Raw genomic sequence first — 22,958 nt, 5'->3', positions numbered from 1 at the left:
ACCCTTTTGACTTGGTGTTTTTCTCGTTTCGGAGAGATGAAATGTCTTAATGCATTACAATAACCTCATTTGTACTCCTGTGACATCTTGGAGTGCCTAGTGAAAGAATGTCAAGTCCATACTCATATCTGTTAATGCCAGAGAACAGTGATGCTGGCAGCAATACTGGCAACCAGAAAAGAGGCATCTTGAAAGTTCATGCAGCATGTCAATGCTATTGATGCAGTTAGCAAGATTTTCTCATTAGGATGTGTTTAAAGAAAAGAAAAAGAGCTGGTTTCACTTCAAATTTAAAATGTGAAGAATTCATAGTCAATGTTCTTATGTCTAAAATACCCACTCCCAGACCAGTCCCTTCCACTCCTTTTTCCCTTGCCAGTTTTCTCATGTCACCTGTTTTCCATCTTCATACTTCCTATTCATCAGTTACCCCAGTGAAATTTGCTATTCATCACATTGCCATTTATAGTTTTTCAAACTTTTTAAAGGATCATTCACTATGAAATAATATAAATCTCAGTCCCTTTCAGACTGTGTCATTTGTTTCAGAAATGAGAGAATATATTTGGAGAGGGGAGTGGTAATAACAGTTTTAGCTCTGGGTTTGGAGCACTCACGTTTAAAGAGTGAAAACAATATCAATTCTCTGAAAACAATATCAATAAAGTTTGTTTCAGTTAAAAATCAGTTTTTTGATTATGAACTTTCTGAGAACAGTCTGACTCCAAACGACACAGTAGTTTGGAAGTTATGTCACCAGTGCAATGAGTTAAAAAATTGCTGTTGGTGGGACTAAGAGTAAATGGACATAAGCTTGCATATCAATAAAGCTTTGTTTATTAAGACTAACATAAAAGTCAGTGATTGGAACTGCTGTGTATTCCACTGCATGCTGTGTCAAAGAAAAACATTGAGCCTGGTAACTGGCTATATGGATGATGTGTAGGATGCTAGTAGCCCATCAGGGACGAAAACAGCATCCTCAGGGGTACACATAGTGGCAAATAAGGATTTGTCTGAGTTTCAGTGTTTAGGCAGGGCCTATAAAAAAGAAGATGTTGGCCAATCCTTGCTTCCAGCCCAGGCTGAGCAGATCATTCATTCTTCCACACACAAAAAGCAGCAGGAAGAATTGCTGGTTTTGTGCTGTTTAAAAAAAAAATAAATAAGAAGTTGAAAGACAAATATTCTCATTTTCACAGAAATGGCAAATTTATTTTGTGAGGAGTCTGAAAAATTTGCTAAATTAGAATATTTATCAGACATTGATGCCAGCATAAATAACTGCAGGCCATGTCAATCTCCACCTCCTTCTTCTTCTGTGCACTTTCTCCCACTCATTCTAGAACAGGGGTGCGCAGACTTTTTTGGCCTGAGGGCCACATCTGGGAATAGAAATTGTATTGCGGACCATGAATGCTCACAAAATTGGGGTTGGGGTGTAGGAGGGAGTGAGGGCTGTGGTGAGGGCTGCGGGATCTGAGGAAGAGGAGTTTAGGGTGTGGGAGGGTGCTCTGGCCTGGGACTGAGGGATTCGGAGGGTGGGAGGGGGTTCAGGGCTGGGGCAGGGGTGCGAGAAGGGGTGCAGATTCTGGCTGGGGGTGCAGGCTCTGGGCTGGGATGGGGTGGGGTTGGGTTTGAGAGGTTTGGAGTGCAGGGAGGGTGCTCCAGGCTGGGATTGAGGGGTTTGGAGAGCAGGAGGGGTATCAGGCTGGGGCATGGGGTTGGGGCATGGGGAGAGGCTCAGGGGTGCAGGTTCCGAGCAGTGTTTACCTCAAGTGGCTCCCGGAAGCAGTGGCATGTCTCTCCTTCTGCTCCTATGCAGAGGGACAGCCAGGTGGCTCTGAATGCTGCCCCATCTGCAGACACTGCTCCTGCAGCTCCCATTGGAATGCCAGAGGGGGCCATTAGAGTGTGTAGGAGTCAGGGAGGGCCATGCCGCAGCTTCTGGGACCCGCATGGTGTGGCTCCCAACCCTGCACCCTAGCTAGAGTGCCGGAGTGGGGTCATGCTGCATGGAGTAATGGGAGCTGAGGGCAGGTGTAAAACAGCTTGTGGGCTGGATTCAGCCCACAGGCCGTAGTTTGCCCACCCCTGCTCTAGAAACGACATATTTCCTCTTGTGTGGTGTTCTTTCCCCAGCTCACCTCTCTCTGGGTTCTTTGATTAGGGGAAAGAGTCTGCTATTTTATCATAATACTTTTTTTTATTTCTTCAGGTAGTAATTTCATCTGGTACATGCAAACCCACATGTTTTAGATGGATTGTATTAGATGGATTGAATGGCCTGTGAGCAACCCACTAATATTCCCAACTGCATATACTGGTCTAGTGTTGAAAATATAAGAGTTGGATCCAAGCCACAAGGCTGAAATTTGAATTTGGATCTGAACTTTCTCAGATCCTCTGGATAACTGTATCTGAGACTTTTGATACTGCCCATTAGAGAGAGAATTTAGTTTATGTGGCAACAAAATATTATTTGTTTTGTAAGACAAAATTTCTGCTGTAAAGGTTCAGGGGAGAACTCTAAGATCTCCCAACAGACTGCACATGTGACAGTGCTTGCCTGCATCATCAGGGCTAGATTAACCTCTTGTGGGCCAAGTGCCAAACCTATTTGTGGGTCCCATGTAGTCATTAAGGGCCCCTTCCAAGTATGAGCCTGGTGTGGCTGCACCATTGGCTCCATAGTAAACCTGGTACTGAATCTCAGAGATATTTCTCATTTTGATCACACACCTCTGCAAGACCGTGTGCATTGTCATACATAGCTTCCTTTGTCCCCAGTTTTTCTCATTGAGCTATACACCCATGTGGGTTTACCAGTGTCCGCAGTGAGCAGAACTTTCATAGTCATCAGAGGAAACTTATCACAGATTTATCTTCTTCCTCATTCAGAAGTTCTGTAGCCATGTCTCCAGTACCACCCTATTTCACCAGTCACTGAATGTGGTTCTGGTCTCTGCTCAATAAAGTTCCAGAGCCAGCAGATACCTGATCAGTTCTGACAAATCCCTCCCCTGGCCCCCATCCTGCCATTTGAGCAAGCCACTTTCAAACAGCATTTTCCCAACCCTGGCTCAGTGAGCACCTAGCCCTTGGGAACCTGAAATCACCAGCCTTGTTTCTCCCATCTACATGCTATTCCACTATGTGGTCACCACCAACTCTCCCGATACTTGTTTCTCTTCTACCTTGGACATGCTCCCCAGCCAGCTGGTCCTTATTCTCCCATGGCAAGCCTGACCTGCTTCCGCTTTCCCTGCTCCCCTTGATATTCCTTTCCTATTGGTGACCTCTATTCCTTGAGGTTAACTCCAGTTTCTTTATCATCTCCTAGCTTAATGGCCCCCAGTAGTCACAGAGCCACTTGTAACTTCTCTGGCTTGAGCCATGGGGCCAATTGCCAGAGGCCAGTCTTAGACACCTGCAGTTGCTAGCTGCGGGAGGGGTGGCAATTCCCATGCTAAACATGCTTCAACCTTGCCACGGCAGCACTAGGTACTCCCAATCCTCAGCGCTGGAGCTTGGCAGCTGCAGACTCTGCAGTTAGGTGCTTCCCTACTCTAGGTCATGGCTTTAAGTACCCGAGATGCCCATCACCTGCAGCAGAGGTCCCCAATTTCCGTCCTGAAGGTGCAGCCTGGATGATTTCAGAGGTTGGGGTGCTAGAAGTTGCCCCATTCCTGAGCAGCAGCTCTGCCCCAAGCTCACCTTTCCTCCTCCATGGTGCGACTGGGAACTGGGTCTCACAACCCTGGCAGCTTCCCCACTCCCTCTTTCTCCCTTCTGGTTAATAGCAGCCAAGGGAATGCTGGAAGATGTACTTTCTTTCTTGTTCCAGGGCCGGCTCACCAGGCAGAGAGCTGCCCAAGGAACTACAGGTGGTGAGAGCTGGAGCATCTTTGTCTGTCTCTGGATGCAGCAGGGGATACAATGTATCATATTTGGGGGGAGGGGGTTGATGGTCTGCCCAATCCAGGGCTGGCTGAGCCTGTGGTGGCCAGAAGGATAAGGTGTTCTCTGGGGCTGGAGGCTGGCCACTATGGTAACCAGCGTTCTCCTCGCACTTGGGGCCTCTTGCTGCACTGTGGGAGGGGAGGAAGTAGGCGTTATGGACCCTTTTAAGTGTAGGCATGGCATAATGGTGCCATTGTCACCATTGTAAACCTGGCAATATGCATCATAAATCCAAGCCACCTATCCTTTGTCAGCATAGTAGATGCTGGACTTGAAAACATGTTAAAAGTCTCAATATTCATTTTGCTACTTGGCCCAGGAAAATCAAAGAAAGATTTGAGGTTTTCCCTAAGGGCATGTGTGACTTTCCCTTCAGCAGAAAAGAAAGAGTTGGCAAAAAAAAAAATCCTGAAAGCAAGCCAGGCAATATTTTTCATCTTCTTTTCATCAGGATCTGTCTCTGATTAATTGTGAAGCGTCACGGCACATTTGACTTGAGATCTGCTCTGGCAGAGATGAAAGCCAATGATTTTCAAGATCTATCATCTTCATGGCATACTTCAATTTTAACTTTAATTTTCTTCTCTTGCATCTTATACAGCCAAATCTGCTCACAGTCCTGCAGCTGTGGTTGAGTCCAGTAAGCCAGTAATTTTCTGCTTTCTGTTGGTATATTTAAAAATAAGGGTGGCATTTTAATTCTCAGTTAAATGGGGCTTATCTGGTATTTCCAAACTTATAATAAACAGAGGAGCTTTTATTTATGTACAAGTCCAATTACATTGCTGAGTCAAGATCTTTCTACATGTAGGTGTTAACTTTTACGGTGGAAACATTATACTCTGAGAGAAGCTGTGAGGCTTCCAGGGGTACCCAAGTCTATGAGACACCTCACTACCACCTGCCTTTAACATGAAGAACCCCATATCAGTGCCTGCCCTGGGTCAGCTTCCCAACTCCACTGGTCACAAACAACATAAGCATTCCCTTCTATGCCTATGCAGGCTCCACTGTCCCTCTGCAGGTTGGTGATAGGCACACTCCACCCATCAAGCCGTCCATGCAATCTCTTGGAGTGTCTAGCCACTGTTCCCCTGGACATTAGCATTATTCTCAGATTCACTGCTCCCAAAGGAACACTACACCTAGCTTTCCAGTTATGCCTCATATCACTGCTCTGCTTAACCCACAGCACTTATATGAATTCATAGTGAAAACAAATAAAATTGTATTTAATAAACAATATTCAAGTGATAGCAAGTACAAATTTTGGAAACAAATAGTTACATATAAAATAGAATCATAACACACAGTCTAGAGCCTAGACATCATTAGAAGACACTCTTCTCTTTAATCAAGTATTGCTCACCCACACTTTACAACCAGAAGACTGTGATCCCTTTTTCATGAGACAAACCATGCTGGCATCTTGTCCTCTAGGAGAACGATACCATGTGACTCCTTGCATTCTACCTGTGTACCAGACTAATCCTTTTAGCTTAGTCAAAGACAGGATACCCTCCTGCTGTGTGTTCCTTCCTGCAGTTTTTGTAATCTCTTGTTAATTTTGCAGTCGTGATTAGCTGGTGGCACAGTATGCAAATAGACTTACATTATGAGGCACACAATACACAATGATCAGATGTAGAGCTAAGCTTCTACTACTCCCTGCCTATTCAGAACCTGTCAGAGGCCATGTCACTATGGAGGCCATTTATCTGAGATTAAGCCTGACAGTCCTGTTTTTCTATGGTTTGTCCTCTGTCCAGTACTGAATCAAAACCAAATGTGGTTTTGTCCACAGTTGTCACGCACAGAGGGTACCATTTTTAAGAGTGTGCCACTCGCCCCCTACTGGTGTGCCCTCACACATGCAAACTCACACCAGCAACAGTAGGCCACGCCACTCCCAGAGGTACCATAATGTCACCCGAAATGTCGCCTCCTGGTGATCTGCCTTTATCTTCAAGACTTAAATAACATAATTTCCAGTATAGATAAATAACTTCTTAAATATTATTCATACATAATTTTGCAATGATCATGATGACCAGTGAGCAACTGGCTCTTGGTAAAGGCCTTATATGCCACCCCTTCATGAATTACTGAGTATATACTTGACCCGGGAGACACCTGCAAAATGCTATGCCTCTCTGTGCTTTCTGCCAATTGGCATAAAGAAGTTCTTGGATAACAGAAACCTATTGAAACAAGGAGTGTTAAAGAGGCACCTAGATTTGTGGAAGGAAATGATGGAGGAAAATGTAAAAAAAAAAACACAACAACAACAAAAAATCAGGAAGATGAAATGATGAGCCAGCGTGCAAGAGTAAACTGGGCTGGATGTCTTTTCCTAAGACATTTCTTTGTACCTTATCAAATGAACTCTAAATATGAGGTCTTCTTACATTTTCATTGATAAAGTTCTAGGTTGGTCTGGTTATTAGGACTAGATAAAAATTTTGCACTGAAACAATTTTTAATGGAAAATTTGTTTTTGACTAAATGAAATATTTCATTAAAAGTGTCTGCTTTACATAGAAATTTTTGTTTCAAGTGTTTGCTTTTTTTTTATTAAAAGTCAAACAAGTTCAACATTAAGACATATAGATCCTCCTGAGTCCCTGTGATGTCTCATGCCCCATTTCTCTTCTATGGGCTGGGCTTTCTGGCCAGACTATATCCCCCCCAATACCCTGCAACAGTACAGCAAGAAGGGAGGTGACAGTGCTGTGACAAGGCCCCCTGGGTGCAATTTGGACTGTGAGACCATTGAGCCATCCAAACACACCAACCTGGGCTGCCTCTCCCCTTTTAATGCTGATGTGAAGCTATAATCCTCTGATAGGCATTGCACTTACACAGACATCCACAGGCAGGTACACACCCAACTGAGTTACATGAATGGTCTCCCAGATACTCATGAACCATCAATAGACAGGCTCCAGCCAATTTTCCCCAGCTTCAGCCCTACACCTCAGAACTGTACCATCTTGCACTGGTCAGAAGCCTCTCCAATGTAAGCGCATTACCTAGTTTGCTACTCCCTCGGTGTGGAATGGACACACACTAGACTTTGTAATCTGAGCTGAGATTTCCCAAGCACTTCAACCAAAACACACTGTTTTAGGTAAAATATAAAACAGATTTATTCACTACAAAGAGAATGATTTTAAGTGATTATAAGTAGCAGGCACAGAAATCAAAGTTGGTTACCTAAGAAACAAAAATAAATTTGCAGTCTAATTCTAATTTAGACAGACTAAGCATGATTTGAATCAAGCTATGTCTCACTCTAACAGGTGGTACAAGCAGATCACAATTCCTCAATACACAGAGTAGAACTCTTTCCAGTCTTGGACCAATCTTCCTAATTCCAAGTCTTTTCTTTCCAGGTGATTTTCCAGGTGTTGAGATTGGGGATGGAAGGGAGGCCAAGTGATGATGTCACTGCCCCCCTTTTACACTTTCTTCCAGACGTTAGAAAGATGCTTGCTGTGACATGGGGGTTAGGTAGTCCCCATTGGTCGAAGTCTCCATTGCATATGTGCCTTCACTAAGGAGCTTCTGGGAAGGTGAATTCTTTTTTCATGGGCCATCAACACCCATCTGGCCAGTTATGAGTGCTCCTTTGTCCTTACTGAAAGTCTGGCTGTGGTCATCTCTGGACCTCACAAAACATTTCAATAGCACATATAGCAATACTTCATAACTTCACATACAGTGATGACCCATACAATCCAACAGGATATTAATGTTCAATAAATCAAGATTTTTAAAATGATATACACAAGGTATATTTTGTACAAAACATATCATAATTATATGACAGTGGTGAATACAGTGTTTCCTGGGTTCTACTCTGAGATATAGAGTGTCACAAGTTCATCAAGGGAGATTTAGTCAGCCATGGAGCCCAGCCCAGAGAAGAGTATGGGCACATGAGGCACCTGAACTTCAACTCCCATAATGTATTGCAGCAGCACAGGCAGACACAATTGAATGTCAAACAGCCCCAAATGTAAATGTTTCACTTCAGTCTGACAAACTGAAATATTTAGATTTGTGTGGACCCAATAGGAAACAAAATAGGTTAGATTTTCCTGATGGAAATTTTTTTTTTTTCAGTCAAAAATTTTTGGTTTTGCTTTTTGATGGAAGGTCAGTTTTTTTCCAAAGTAAAAACCTCCACTTTCTGACTGGCTGTATTGTCTACTTAGTGTAATAACTTAGGCCTCTAAAGATATGTCTACACTGAAATTAAAAACCCACAGCTTCCCCATGCCAACTGACTTGGTGTTGTGTGACTCAGGCTATGGAACTATTTAACTGCATGTAGCAGGGTGGTCACCCCATTCCTGCCTGGAAGGGCTTAAAGCAGCCCAGGAGAGGGCTGTGGCAGAGAAAAGCTGGGCTGATGGGGAAAGCAGCCACAGCTGTAGCCAGTGCAATCAGGGCCCAACTAGCCCTTATAAGAGGGCAGTGGGCCAGAAGCACAGAGACACTCTCTCTAGATGCTGAGAGGGAGGGGCCTGACTGCTGGTAGCTGAGCAGGGTACCTATCAGTGGAGTAGGGCTGGGGAAAGGCCAGAGGATCTGGGGAGCTCTAGCCTAGAAACCCCCAGGCTGCAGGCCTTGATGAAGGCCTAGGGAAAGGGTAATGGGGTTGCACAGGTGCAGCTCAGGGATTGGCAGTGGCAGCAGGTCCAAACTCTTCTTGCCGATGATGAGTGGCAATTATACTGCAGTCTGCCTCAGTGAATGGGGGCTAGATGGTGACTGGCAGTAGCCAAAGACTGCGGCGAGGTGGGAATAGAGGGTGGGGGTTCCCTGGGGAGAGAAGACCCAGATCTCTGGGGGTACTGCCAGGGGGAAGCACCCTGGCTTGAGAGGTCCAGGAGGGACTCGGGAGCCCAGCAGCAAGTGGGACACCAACCTGCAGAGGGCTGTCTGGAAGAGCTAATTCCCTGGATGACCAGCAGGAAGTGCCGCAGGGGCGAGTCCTGCCCTGTTACACTGCAGTATAGATGTTAGGACTTTGGCTGGAGTCTGGGCTCTAAGACCCTGCTATAAGCCTCAAGGTCAAATCTCTCTAATATTAATGATACCGCCTAACACTTGCCCAAGGTCACCCAACAGGCTAGTTGTAGAACTGAGACTAGCACTCACATCTTCTGAGAGTCAGTCTGGGGAGCTATCCTCTAGGTCACACAAATCTTTCCAACAAGGCCTCTCCTGCATGACTGACTCTTCAGGAAATTTTCAAAGAATTGTATTGAACAGTTTTAATCTCTCATTTTCACTCTTAGACATGTATATAGCAATAATCAATCTGCAGACTACCTCTCTCTACTGTGTACTTAAAATTTATCTCTTTGTATTTAATAAATTGTTTTATAGTTTTATCTAAACCAACATGCTTGAATCAAAATGATTGGGAAACTCTATTTGAAATAATAGGATTTGTGCATATCATTTTCTATTAATAAAATGACGGACTTCATACGAGCTTGTGTTGTCCTGGAGAGAGTTGGGTAGTACAAGACACACATTTCTGAGGAAAGTCTGGGACTCAGAGGTTGCTGGTGTCTCTCTGCAGTGTAATAGAAGAGTGGCTGGCTATAGCACTCATACAGTATAACTTGGAGTAACTTACATGCTGGAGCCTGTGTGCGAGCAGACAATGAGTGGTTGCTTTCACAGCAAAGCCATGTAAAAGGCATCCCAGGTTAGAGGTGACACAGCTGTTAATCAGTCCAGATTGTACCCTGGGTATGTCACAGGGGCAGCTCCACACAATCCCATGAATAGGGCACAGGGCTATATTTTAACTAGAGCTGATTAGGAATCTTTCAGTAACATGTTTTTTGTTGGACTATTGGCTATTCTGGGGTGGGTCACTATCAGTCTCTCCTGTTGAAGCTGTTCCACCTTGTATAAATAATGAAATATTCATGGGAGCCAGGGGAGAGAAAGTGAGAGACTGACTCCATAGCCCAGTGGTTAGGGCACTAGCTTGGAATGTCGGAGACTGAGCAGCAAGGCTCTGTTCTGAATTAGGCTAGGGGTGGCAGATCAGACAGCATGTGTCAGAACCGGTAATGTACCATGAAATTTTCAGTCAGGCAAGCAATTCTACACTTGCATGCAAAACAGTTTCCTCCATGTGGTGTGACATCACATGTGAATTTATGCCGCATTGATCTGCTGTGCTGGGAAGCTGTCAGTACATTCAACTACAGCACTCTCAAGCTCCAAGGCATTTGAGGGAAATAGCCCTACTGTGGACCTCTGCAGATGAGCAACCTGGTCCTTGGAACCCACATTTGCCACACATTGCGCAGTTACTACTGCATTGAGGAAAGATGCACATGTGGGGAAAGCAGTCCAGCCGTCCCTCTTCTGATGAGACACCGAGTCCCATGTCCATTGAAGATAGCTTGGGAGTCACCTACAGTGTAATGGATATATCCATTATACTCAAAGAAATAAAAACAGTTACTCACCTCCTGGCTGTTGTTCGAGATGCATTGCATATGTCTATTACGCAACCCACCCTCCTTCCCTGATGCATCACAGTCTAGCATCTGGATTCTGGTACAAAGGAACATAAGGATGGGTGTGGTACCTGCACACTTATCATAAACAGATGGTTAAGGGTTAATGCCTCTTTTACCTGTAAAGGGTTAAAAAGTTCACCTAGCCTAGCTAACACCTGACCAGAGGAACCAATGGGAGAACAAGATGCTTCAAAAGGAAGGAGGGAAGTTTTTCCTTTGTTTAGAGAGTTTCAGTTTCAGCCGGAGTGAAAAAGATCAAGGAACCAGCCTCTTATCAGAGTAGTAAGTTTTAGAAAGGAATAAATAGGTTTATGTTTATTTCTTTGTAACCTGTCTTATGCAATTAGAGGTAGAATCAAATTGGGTATTTGGGTATTTTTTTGTGTAACTAAATTTGTGCCCCGGGGACATCCTCTGTGTTTTGAATCTGTTGTCTATGAGAGTAGCTGGTATGCTAATCTCTCCCAGACGGTTTTCTTTTACCTTTCTTTTCTTTAATTAAAAGCCTTTTTCTTAATACCTGATTGATTTTTCTTTGTTTTTAGATCCAAGGGGGTTGGATCTGGATCCACCAGGAGTTGGTGGGAGAAAGGAGGGGGATGGTTAATTTCTCTTTGTTTTAAGATCCAAGGGATTGGATCTGGACTCACCAGGGAACTGGTGAAAGAGTCTCTCAAGGCTACCCAGGGAGGGGAAGGTTTTTGGGGGAAAGAGTGTAATCCAGACACTGAAAATTCTCGATGGTGGCAGTGATACCAGATCTAAGCTAGTAATTAAGCTTAGAAGTGGCCATGCAGATCCCCACATCTGTACCCTAAAGTTCAGAGTGAGGAAGGAACCTTGACAATGCTTTATACCCTCAGCTCAGATCACAAGGGGGAAGCCATGGTGCATGCATAGCCACCCCTCTCAGTCCCAGTAGGTGAAACTCTCCAGTACCAGTGCATGAAACATGCACACAGCTACAGTGGAATGGATATATGCAACACATCTCAAAGAACAACAACTACAAGACGGTGAGTGACCATTTTTTCTTCAGGTTCCGAACTTTGGCCACAAGTTCAGAACAGGCTTTCTGCCATTTGCCTGGTAGTTTTCTCTCTGGTGTGTGCCTGACAGCACACACATACCTGTCTTCATAACGTTCTTCTCACTAGGTTTTTATGTGACAACAGAAAGCCCAAAATACTCTGACACCTGGCAGGAAATTCTAACTTCTCTAAGCCTAGGAACCATAAGGGGATGCTAAAACTGGCATGAGAATGAGACTACATCCTTATGGCTTCAGTCAGAACATTTTTTGAGGGGGTGTTGAGGGGAGGGGAAGTGTAGACAAGTCCAAGGCTACATGATTACACAGAAATGAAAGTGAGAGATAAAAGGCAGCTTGTACTCAGCAATAATCAATTTTATTTCATGAAGCATCAACAAACTATACCACATATATTGCTTGAGAGAGAATGTTTACAAAGCAAACCCTAGCTCCACAAAGTACTTGGTCTGATAAAAATTTTGTGAGCCCACAAGTTTCACTTTGAAATACTAGTTAACTTTTTCTGCCATTGCTAGTGTGAAGACCACCCTGAATATTTGTGTGTGGAAATCCTCGAGTCTTTTATTTATTTTTTTAATAAAAGGGACCCCAACCAAACAAAATATCTTGGTCTAGTTCATTCTGGATGTGCCTTACTCAGTGAGGAGGCCTACCTAAACCAATGGCACTCTTAATGAAGTAAAGTATCACACAATGTGAACATGGATGGCAGAACTAGGTGAGTTCCTTGTGTTTCTCTAGATGTCATTAGTGTTTGCATAAAAGGTATAGTAGTTCATAGACTCCAAGGCCACAAGCATCACAGCTGTTTTGTGGGCAGCCAGACCTGATGATCAGAGCAGGAGTTCACAGTCACAAGAGAGGAGTCAACAGTCGGTCAGAGGCAGGAGACAAACTGAGATCACAACCAAAAGTCAGACACCAGGAGTCAAGCCAGGTCAGGATGTCAGGAAGCCAAGCTAGGGAAGCAGGAAGCACAAGGCACACAGTCTAGACCAGGGGAATCCTAGCCCTGGTCTACACTTTGGTGGGAGTCGACCTAAGATACGCGAATAGCGTAGCTGAAGTCGGCATATTTTAGGTCGACTTACCTGGCCATGATCATGGTGGTGAGTCAACCGCTGCCACTCCCCCGTCGACTCTGCTTCCACCTCTTGTGAGCTGAAGTTCTGGAGTTGAAACACATTCGGGGATTGGTTTATCTCCATCTAGATGAGACATGATAAATCGATCCTACCCACCGATCCAGCGGGTAGTGAAGACCTGCCCTTAGTTGTTTGGATAGCATCCTGTTCCTGCTGATGGCTTAAGTAGATCCAGAAGCCCAAACAGCTGCTCTAGGACTCTGTCAATAGGAGCTAAGGGGCAAAGCCTTACACTGGGGCTGGGCTTCATAGGTCCTGGGCAAATGGTTGTCAGCAGGTTGCCAAGTAGAGGGTTGGCACATGGCTGCTCCTGTGAATCCCACAGACCTGAGTTTAAAGCCAGTGGGCCATGACATCACCGCAGAGGCACTGACTTAATAATGTGCCTGGAGTGCTCAACCCCTGGCTCTGCCCCGGGCCCTGCCCCTGCTCCACCCCTTCCCCCAAGGTCCCACCCTTGCCTTGCCTGTTTCAGTACCTACCCCACCCCTTCCCATCCTTGCTTCATCTCTGCCCCACTCTTCCTGCCCTGTTCTTCCCCCTCCTACCCAGCGGCTCCTGTATGCCATGGAACAGCTGATTGCGGCGGGTGGGAGGCACTGAGAGAGGAGAAGGGAGGCTCTAAATGGCTGGGCCATAACCTTCCCAGTCAATCAAGTACCATCATTTACCCTTCTTGACCTTGGAATTGAGAACTTTGGGGACAATGAGTTCCACCTGACCTTGTACTTGGCAATGATTTTGCTTTATGGGGCAATGTGCTCTCAGTGTAGGGTTTTAGGAGTGAGACATGGAATATTGGGTAGAGTCTAAGGCTTTGAGGGAGTGGGAGTTTGAAGGTGATCAGGCTGATTTGTCACTGTATCTGGTACGAGCCAATGCACCAGTGAGCTATTTCCGAAGAGGGTCTATCTGTGCAGAGGTGATCTGTAGAAAGCCATACCTTTTGTCCTACAGAGTAGGTGGGGCCTGTTTGCCTATGCCTCCTTTGTATTCTCAAGGTGTCCTTTCACCTCTTCTTGGATATGATGGATGTGTTGTACTAAGTCCAAGACTGATGGGTTGGGGGAGAATGTTTGTAGTTGTGGGTGAAATTAAGGATAGTACCCATAGCTGACAAATAATGGGCTGTGCCTGTGGATGCAAGGTCTGCATTATTATATGAGAACTCAGCATCTGGTAATAGAGCAGACCAGTCTTTCCGGTGATGGTTGGTGTAGCATCATAAGTATTCTCTAGGATCTGGTTGATCCTTTCCATTTGGCCATTTGGCTGAGGATGGTAGGCAGAGGACAGAGTCATGTAGACCCCTAACAGATGTAGGGCCTCCTGCAAGAAACAGGTAGTTAAATGAGGCTCCCAGACAGAGGTGATGTGATCTGGGAGGCCATGAAGATGGACTATATGGTTTATCCAGAGCTGAGCAGTTTCCACTGTCAGGATGGTCATGAAACTACTGGATTCTGGCAGTTCCACCACAAAGTCCAGGAAAATGGGCTCCCTGGGTTGAGATCAGGTGTTCAGAGATTGGAGGAGACCACAGGGTTTCTGACATGGGATCTTGGTACAGGCACATACCTGGCTAGAAGCAACAAATGTCTCTATTGTGTGACACATATGGGGCTCCCAGACATACCAGGACATTAATCATTGGGTTTTACATTGCCCAAAGTGTCCTGCCAGTGTGGAGTCATGGTACAGTTGAAGAACCACCACTTTCCTAGGTCTGGGGAGAACAGAAATGTAGTCCCTTATGAACCCAATTCCCACCCAGGTGTTGTGTGGTTCTCAGTCAACAATGTCCATCTCATCAGGTGGAATTCCAGAGACAGAGGCAGAGTGGATGAGCATGAGCAGATCCTGGGTAATGTGGAAGAAATTATGGGACTTGAGAATGTGGCTGGTTCCAGACTGGGGTCTTGTGGGTCAGAACCATACCTTCAAGACAAGGCATCAGCCTGGCCTTTTCTAGTTCCAAGATGGTAGGTCAAGGCAAAGTTGAACTGGAAGAAGAATAGGGCCCACAAGAACTGTCACTGGTTTAGAGCCATAGCCCTGCGCAGGTATTCCAGGTTCTTGTGATCAGAGAATACTTGGACTTCCAAATAGAGTCACCACTCTTCAAAGTCAGTCTTAATTGCCAAGAGCTCCTTGTCCAAGCTCTCATAGTTTCAGGGGTAAGCTTCCTCAAGTAGTAGGCAATGGGGAGCAGTATTTGCTTGGGTTGTTGATCAGTCACTGTACTAAAGGTCTCAGTTTCCACAATGAAAGCTTGCATCATTTGTGGGTGAATACTGGAGGAGTGGTGAAAGCAAGGTTTAGTTGTTCGGATGCATGCCGGGCTTCAGGCGACCAGTGGAACTGGGTGTTGTTCTTACAGAGTAGGATAGTGAGGGGCTTGGCTTTTTGAAAATTTTGAGATAAATCTCTGGTAAAAGTTTGGGTGGGGCAGTCTGAGATGACATGGCCAGGTTCACTGCTGTAGAAACACAGGTGGCACTGACAGAGCGGCTCTTTTTCTTGAGGAGTGAGTTGTTGATGAGCCAGATTGGCTTCCATGGTTTTGGCAGGTGACACAGAAGGTGAAGTCACAGTATGCCGGTAGAGAGCCCGCATGGAACCTCTTTTGTTTTCACAGCCGCTCGGGTATGTGGTTGGCAAGGTCCGCAAAGGCATCTAGGTCCACAGGCATCTCTATGTGGGCAAGTTTATCTTTGATTTCTTCCTGCAAACCCCACTGATGCAGTGCTTCGTTCCATCCTCTATCCCTTCTGAGGCAGTAGAAGCATGCTACGTAGGAGGCTACTGTGCCTTGCCACTGACAAAGTCTCCTCAGGGTGGCCTCAGCCATTCGAGCTTGGTGTGGGTCACTGAAGATGGTTGATGCTGACTGAAGAAAGGCATCCCAGTTTGACAGTGCTGGCTTATGGCCTTCCAGAAAGGAGGAAGCCCAGCCTTATGCATCTCCTGTCAGCAGGCTGATTACCAAAGCCACCTTAGACTGGTCAAAGATACAGGATCTGGGATGCATCAGAAACAGAAGGCAGCGTTGCTTCATGAAGCACCAGAACCACCCTGGTTCCTATGAAACCATTCAGGAAATGGCCTCATTCGGGGCAAGGCACTGCAGGCAGTGCTCACAGCACGGCATTCTCAGTGCTGAGCTGCCCCACTTATTCATGCAGCTGCTGGTTTCCCTAATCACCAGAGCAGCTTGGACCTGCACTGCCTGATTATCTGCCTGGAGGCAGATCTGCCCATTCGGGCGAGTCCAGAGCTTCCATTGGCTGTGGCGGTGCAGCTGGATCCATCCTTCTTGCACCAGGCTCGGTCCCACAGGGTTATTATGGTCCAAACAAGCTGTCATGACTGGGTTGTGAGCAGCCAGACCTATTGGACAGAGCCAGAGTCCACAGGCAGGAGTCGAGAGTCATCTGGGTCAGGATACCAGGAGATCAGAAGCAGGAGACAAACTGAGATCAGAACCACAAGTCAGATGCCAGGAGTCAAGCAGGGCCGGGATGCCAGGAAGTCAAGCTTGGGGAGCAGGAAGCACAAGGAACACAGTCCAGAGCAGGATGGATCCCAGTTGTTCAGAAAACTCCCTGTTCCTGCTGCTGGCTTAAGTAGGGCCAGCTGGCTAATTGGTTGCTCTTGAATTCCAGCAATAGGACATTGGGGAAAAGCCTCAAACTGGGGCTGGGCTTGATGGGTCCTGGGTAAGTAGTTGTCAGCAGTCTGCCAAGTGGAGGGTTGGTGCAAGAGGCCATTGTAATCATCTTGTTTGACCTCCTGTATAACACGGGCCATAGAACTGCCCCAAAATAATTCCTAGAGCAGAGCTTCTAGAAAAACATCCAATCTCAATTTTAAAATTATTAGTGATGGAGACTCCACTACAATCTTTATTAAATTGTTCCAGTGGTTAATTACTCTCACTGTTAAAACTGTACATCTTATTTCTAGTCTGAATTTGTCTATCTTCAAGTTCCAGCCATTGGACTGTTGTATCTTTCTCTGCTAGACTGAAGAGCCTTTTATTAAATATTTGTTCCCCATGTAGATACTTATAGCCCAGGGGTCAGCAACCTTTCAGAAGTGGTGTGCCAAGTCCTGATTTATTCACTCTAATTTAAGGTTTCGCGTGCCAGTAATACATGTTAACGTTTTTAGAAGGTCTCTTTCTATAAGTCTATAATATATAACTAAACTATTGTTGTATGTAAATTAAATAAGTTTTTTTAAATGTTTAAGAAGCTTCATTTAAAATTAAATTAAAATGCAGAGCCCCCCCGGACCAGTGGTCAGGACCCAGGTAGTGTGAGTGCCACTGAAAATCAGCTCGCGTGCCGCCTTTGGCACATGTGCCATAGGTTGCCTACCCCTGCTATAGCCTGTAAACAACTCACCCCTAAACCTTCTCTTTGTTAAGCTAAATAGATTGAGCTCTTTGAGTTTATCACCATAAAGCATGTTTTCTAATCCTTTAATCATTCTTGTGGTTCTTCTCTTGAATCCTCTCCAATTTATCCACATCCTTCTTGAATTGTAGACACCAGAACTGGACACTGTATTCCAGCAGCCGTCACACCAGTGCCAAATACAAGGTAAAATAACCTCTCTATTCCTACTAGGGATTCCCTTGTTTAAGCATCCCAGGATTGCATTAGCTCTTTGGACCACAGGAGGGTCACACTGAGAGCTCATGTTCAACTTATTATACATCACAACCCTCAAATCTTTTTCAGAGTCACTGCTTCCCAGAATAGAGTCCAGCATTCTGTAAGTATGGTCTGCATTCTTTGCTCTTAGATGCATACATTTACATTTAGCCTTATTAAAACACATATTGTTTGCTTTCGCCCAATTTACCAGGTGATCCAGATCACTCTGAATCAACGACTGTCCTCTTCATTATTTACCACTACCCTAATTTTTGTGTCCTCTATAAACTTTATCAGTGATGATTTTGTTTTCATAAGGTCATTGACAAAAATGTTAAGTAGCAAGGGCCAAGAAACGATCTCCGAGGGACTCCACTGAATTACCTGTACTTGATGACAGTTCCCCATTTACAGTTATACACTGAGGGCTATCAATTAGCCAGTTTTTAATCAATTTTATATGGGCCATATTCATTTTATATCATTCTAGGTTTTTAATCAAAATGTTGTGTGGTACCAAGTCAAATGCCTTACAGATGTCAATTACATTAACATTATACTTTTATCAATTAAACCAATATTTGCATTAAAAAAATCAAATTAGTTTGAGAGGATCTATTTTCCACAAACCCATGTAGATTTGTATAATTACCTAACCTTCCTTTAATTTATTATTCAATCTTGCTCAGATAGATGTCAAGCTGATAGGCCTATAATTACCCAGGTCATCCCATTTACCTTCTTTTAGCTTTTTTCCAGTCTTTGATAACTTCTCTAGTACTCTAATACTTATTGCAAATCACCATTACTGTCCAGTGAGGTCCTTAGCCAGCTTTTTTCAAACTCTTAGGTGCAAGTTATCTGGACCTACTAATTTGAAAATGTCTAACTTTCATAGCTGCTTTTTAACATCCTGCAGAGATACTAGTGGAGCAGAAAGAGTGTTATCACAATATATGATGAGAATAAATCAGCTGGGTTCTCCCAACCAAATACAGAACAGAAATATTTATTGAACATTTTGCCTTTTCTACATTATTATTGATAATGCCATTGTTCCATCTGGTAATGGATCAACACCATTGTTTAGATTCTTTTTGTTCCTTATATATTTTTAAAAACTACCTTCTTATCTTCCTTAACACTGCTGGCCATAAATTTCTCCTTGTCTGTTTACTTCCCTTATCAATTTTCTATAATTCCTAACTTCTGATTTATATTCATTACTATCAATTTCCTCTTTCTTTCCTTTATTTTATAATATTATAATTATAATATTATGGGTGCCTTCACTGCCATTCTAAATCAGGTCCATTTTTAACCAATATAGCCTTCTTCCTCAGTTGTGGGATTGAAGCTTTTGGGGCATCTACTGAGATGTTCTTAAATGATTCCCAATTATCATTCACAGTTTTTTGATTAAATTCTTCCTCCTAGCAGATTTGATTCATAGTTGTTTTCAGCCTTGTGAAACTGGCTCTATTAAACACCAAGTATATAAATTACTGGTTTCGCCTTTGTTCTGCTTACCAATTATAAATCTGATTAAGTCATCATCATCTGTATCTTTTCTACCATTGATTTTTAGTTCTGTGATCAGTTCCTCTTTAGGTCTATGGTCTAATAAAGAATTCTTCCATGTTCATTGCAACACTTTTTGAGTTAGGAAATTGTCATCTATAATATTTAGAAATTCCAAGGGTGTTTTAGTACTGGCAGCATAAGACTTCCAGCATGTTACTCAGATTAAAGTCCCCCATAATCACACCTTTTTTTTCTACACATTATGGACCGATGTAAAAGGAGGTGGTCAGCCTGTTCACTAGTGTGACTTGGTGGTGTGTAGCAGACGCCAACTCATATCCCATCTTGTATCTGTTCGGACATTGATCCGTAAGCATTCAAGATCATTTTCTTCCAAGTTATCAGTGACTTGGAAACAGATAATGCCATTTTTTACACAAAATGCCACTCCTCCTCAATCCTACCTAAATAGGTTATAACCATTAATTTTTTAACATTCTAGTTGTGTGAATCATCCCATCAGGTTTCAGTAATACCAACTAGGTCAAATATATACTAAAAAATGAGTAACTCCAATTTCTCTTGTTTGTTACCCAGGTTCCTAACTTTGGTGTATAGGTAATTCAAAAATTTATTCTCTTTGTGTCCTTTGGTTCCTTGATTAATTTTGTTCTCAGCATCTCTCTTTTGTGCTGAGTGCCCATATCTTCCCTCTTTTTACCCTCCCATTTTGCTATTAGTTTAACACTTTCCTGACTTCTCTAGCTACCCTGTCCCTGGAGAGATTGGTTCCCCTTCTACTGAGGTGGAGGCCCTCCAAACTATACAGCCTCCTTTCCTCATAGGAGGTTGACCAATGTTTCTGCTTCTGATTTCATGAAGCAATACAATGCCATCCACTGAAAAATGATGTGCTCCTTGAAGTACAACAGTTGATGCACTTAAATATATTGCTAAAACAAAATTGAGGGAAGAATAAACGTATTCCACTTATGCCAGAGCAACACCAAACTTCTCAGCATACAGTAGAACACTGAGAATATACAGCATGTTTTAGTCAAGTACCTTCAGCAGAAAGGTGCTTTGAAGATGACTTTTTATCCTGTAATCCTCTTGAATGATGCAACAGGCTTAAAGGAATTGTGCTTGATAATGGCACCTATCAGATGGCTAATTCAGTTATTGATGGTATTAAATATTTAACAGCTGAGGAATTTCAGAGACACCAATAATATTAATGGTGCAAAATCCTCATATATTACATAACAATGTGTGAATCATGATGACAATTAGATATTATTGTACATCACAATACATTCTTCCCTTATAAATTTGTAGCACAAAGAAAAAGACCAACATTTTCAATTTTCAGGTCCTAAAGTTAGACACCTTCATCCATATTTTTGGCACCCAAATAAGGTATACCCCTCCAAAAAATGTTGTTAGGTATTTAAATCTTTTCATGAAAGGGAATGGGTGTCCTTGTGTTCTCTGCACCTCTACATAAAAAGTGTTCTAACTTTGAGGTGTTGAAACCTGGATTTAGGTATCTAACTTTAGACTGCTGAGTTTGAATACTTAGGTGATATAGATCCTAACTTGCAACAAGGGTCCCAATCCATTATATAGCTCCAAGACAGTGAAACATTTTTATACATAGTCTTATTTGTCTTATTTAACACATAGGGGTTAATACAGATGCAAGAAGCTCCCATTGCAGTCACTGAGAACTTTGGACAGAACTTAGCCCAGGTCTTTCAGTTTGTTCATATGCCTACAGTAGATGCTGCTAAACTTACTGTTAAAAATGTTTAACCAGAGGTACACATTCATCTTGGGGTGAAGATACAATGTACTTATATTGTTTTAATGTTTTACCTTCTCAGGTGTTGTGTCTCTTTGGCATACTGACAAAAGAAGTGAATGTCTCCCCGGTTCACAACAAGTCCTCTCTCTTCGTTCCAAACTTCTCTAACTTGTGGCCAAATGCTAAAGTCATTACTTGGATAAACCTTCTAATGATTTCACCTTTACATCTTGACTGTTAAAACTGTCTCTCCTTTTGTCCTGAAAGATGATTGCAGGCACTATCTTGTGCCATTTATTTGCAGACATAAATAAATGAATGACCTAAAGAAGAGCTCCCTGTAGCTTGAAAGCTTGTCTCTTCCACCAACAGAAGTTCATCCGATAAAAAATATTACCTCACCCACCTTGTCCCTCTAATACAGGGTTTCTCAAATAGGGATCGCCGCTTCTGTAGGGAAAGCCCCTGGCGGGCCGGACCAGTGTGTTTACCTGCCCCGTCCGCAGGTCCAGCCAATCACGGCCCTCACTGGCCGCGGATCGCTGCTCTGGGCCAATGGGAGTTGCTGGAAGTGGCGGCCAGTACGTCCTTTAGCCCATGCCGCTTCCAGCAGCTCCCATTGGCCAGGAGCAGTGATCTGCGGCCAGTGGGAGCCGTGATCGGCCGGACCTGTGGACAAGGCAAGTAAACAAACCGGCCTGGCCCACCAGGGGCTTTCTCTACACAAGTGGCGACCCCTGTTTGAGAAACCCTGCTCCAATATCCTGGGACCAACATGACTACACCAACACTGCAAACAAGGCACAAATAATGTCAATTAGGTGCCTAACTACTCAGTTGTACCCTCTAGTGACAAGGATTATCTGTTATTAATGGCCACAATTAATAGTGCATACAAAACTGCATATGCATTTATTTGCAGCCACAAAATGAGGATACATTCTTTTTAAAAGCCAACTGTTAGTGGCTACTTTTGTATCATTTGTTTTTTGCTCCAGATCCTCATTTGCTTTCTTTATGCTCTTTGAATTGTAGCAAAAGCAGCTTCATTTTGCCCCTTCAAAATGTAATTGAAAGGTGTGTGAGTGTGTGTGTTGCCAATTTTGAAGGCACCCTAGCTGAGTTCCCCACCCTTCCATCCTCCATTCCCACCCCCCCAACACACACACACGCGCACACACACACACACACACATGCTTTTCTTTTCCCTTCTTTCTATTTCTGTCAAAAAAAAATCAAGGCCAGAAAAGGGACATATTAAACTCCCAATCTACATTAAGCCATTATCAGTCAGGATAAAATCTGTGTTTGTAAATTACCCGTAAAAGAGGGATATCAGAATAATTACATACATTTGATATATTAGTACTTCAGCACTTAGTTGCAGTCTCTTTAGAAGGATTATGTTTCCCAAACCTCAAAAGACCAGGGAAGTGCTATTAAAAGAACCATTCTTTCCCCACATTTGCTATACCTTCTATTTAGCTGCTACACTAGTTCATATGCAAAGCACAGAGGTCTTTGCTACACCTACAGGAACATTTACTTTCTAAAACTGTTAAATGGTTGCATTAGTAATGCAAAAACTTGCACTGTGTTATTTAATGATAGACACTTCAACAGTAAATTTCCTGTCTGACATGACATGTTGCATTTATTGGCTGAGAAGTTTAAAAATTATGAAAACATGTATTGTAGTACTTTAAAAAATTGTCAGTCCATGTGAAAGTAAAGATAAGATGTTTGCTGCCTAAATTTTCATGGAAAAATTAATTGGAATGTTTCTCTACAAAAATATCCATTTCCAGTATAACTTTAGGTCACAACAACCTACTGCAAAGCTGCAATTATGTTTAATTTCTAGATAGCAAAACTATTTAGCAGGGGGAAGGGGAGTACAACAGTTCTGTGGGTGCAGAACCTAATTATGAGTCAACTCCTGAGAAACAGATTAGGAGATTTCCTGTTAAATCTCCCTCCTACATACAGTCTGTGGCCATGGCTGGCTCCAGGCACCAGCACAGCAAGCAGGTGCTTGGGGTGGCCAATGGAAAGGGGCGGCACATCTGGCTCTTTGGCAGCAATTCGGCAGCAGGTCCCTCAGTCTCTCTCTGAGGGAAGGACCTGCTGCCAAATTGCTGCCAAAGAATGAAGAGGCAGTGGTAGAGCTGCCACTGATAGTGGCTTTTCTTTTTTTTTTTTTTTTGCTGCTTGGGGCAGCAAAAACACTGGAGCCAGCCC

This window comes from Gopherus flavomarginatus, chromosome 4 (assembly GCF_025201925.1).
Source record: "Gopherus flavomarginatus isolate rGopFla2 chromosome 4, rGopFla2.mat.asm, whole genome shotgun sequence".
Lineage (NCBI taxonomy): Eukaryota > Metazoa > Chordata > Testudines > Testudinidae > Gopherus > Gopherus flavomarginatus.
The sequence above is the reverse complement of the archived record's forward strand: the minus strand, read 5'-3'. Positions refer to the sequence as shown.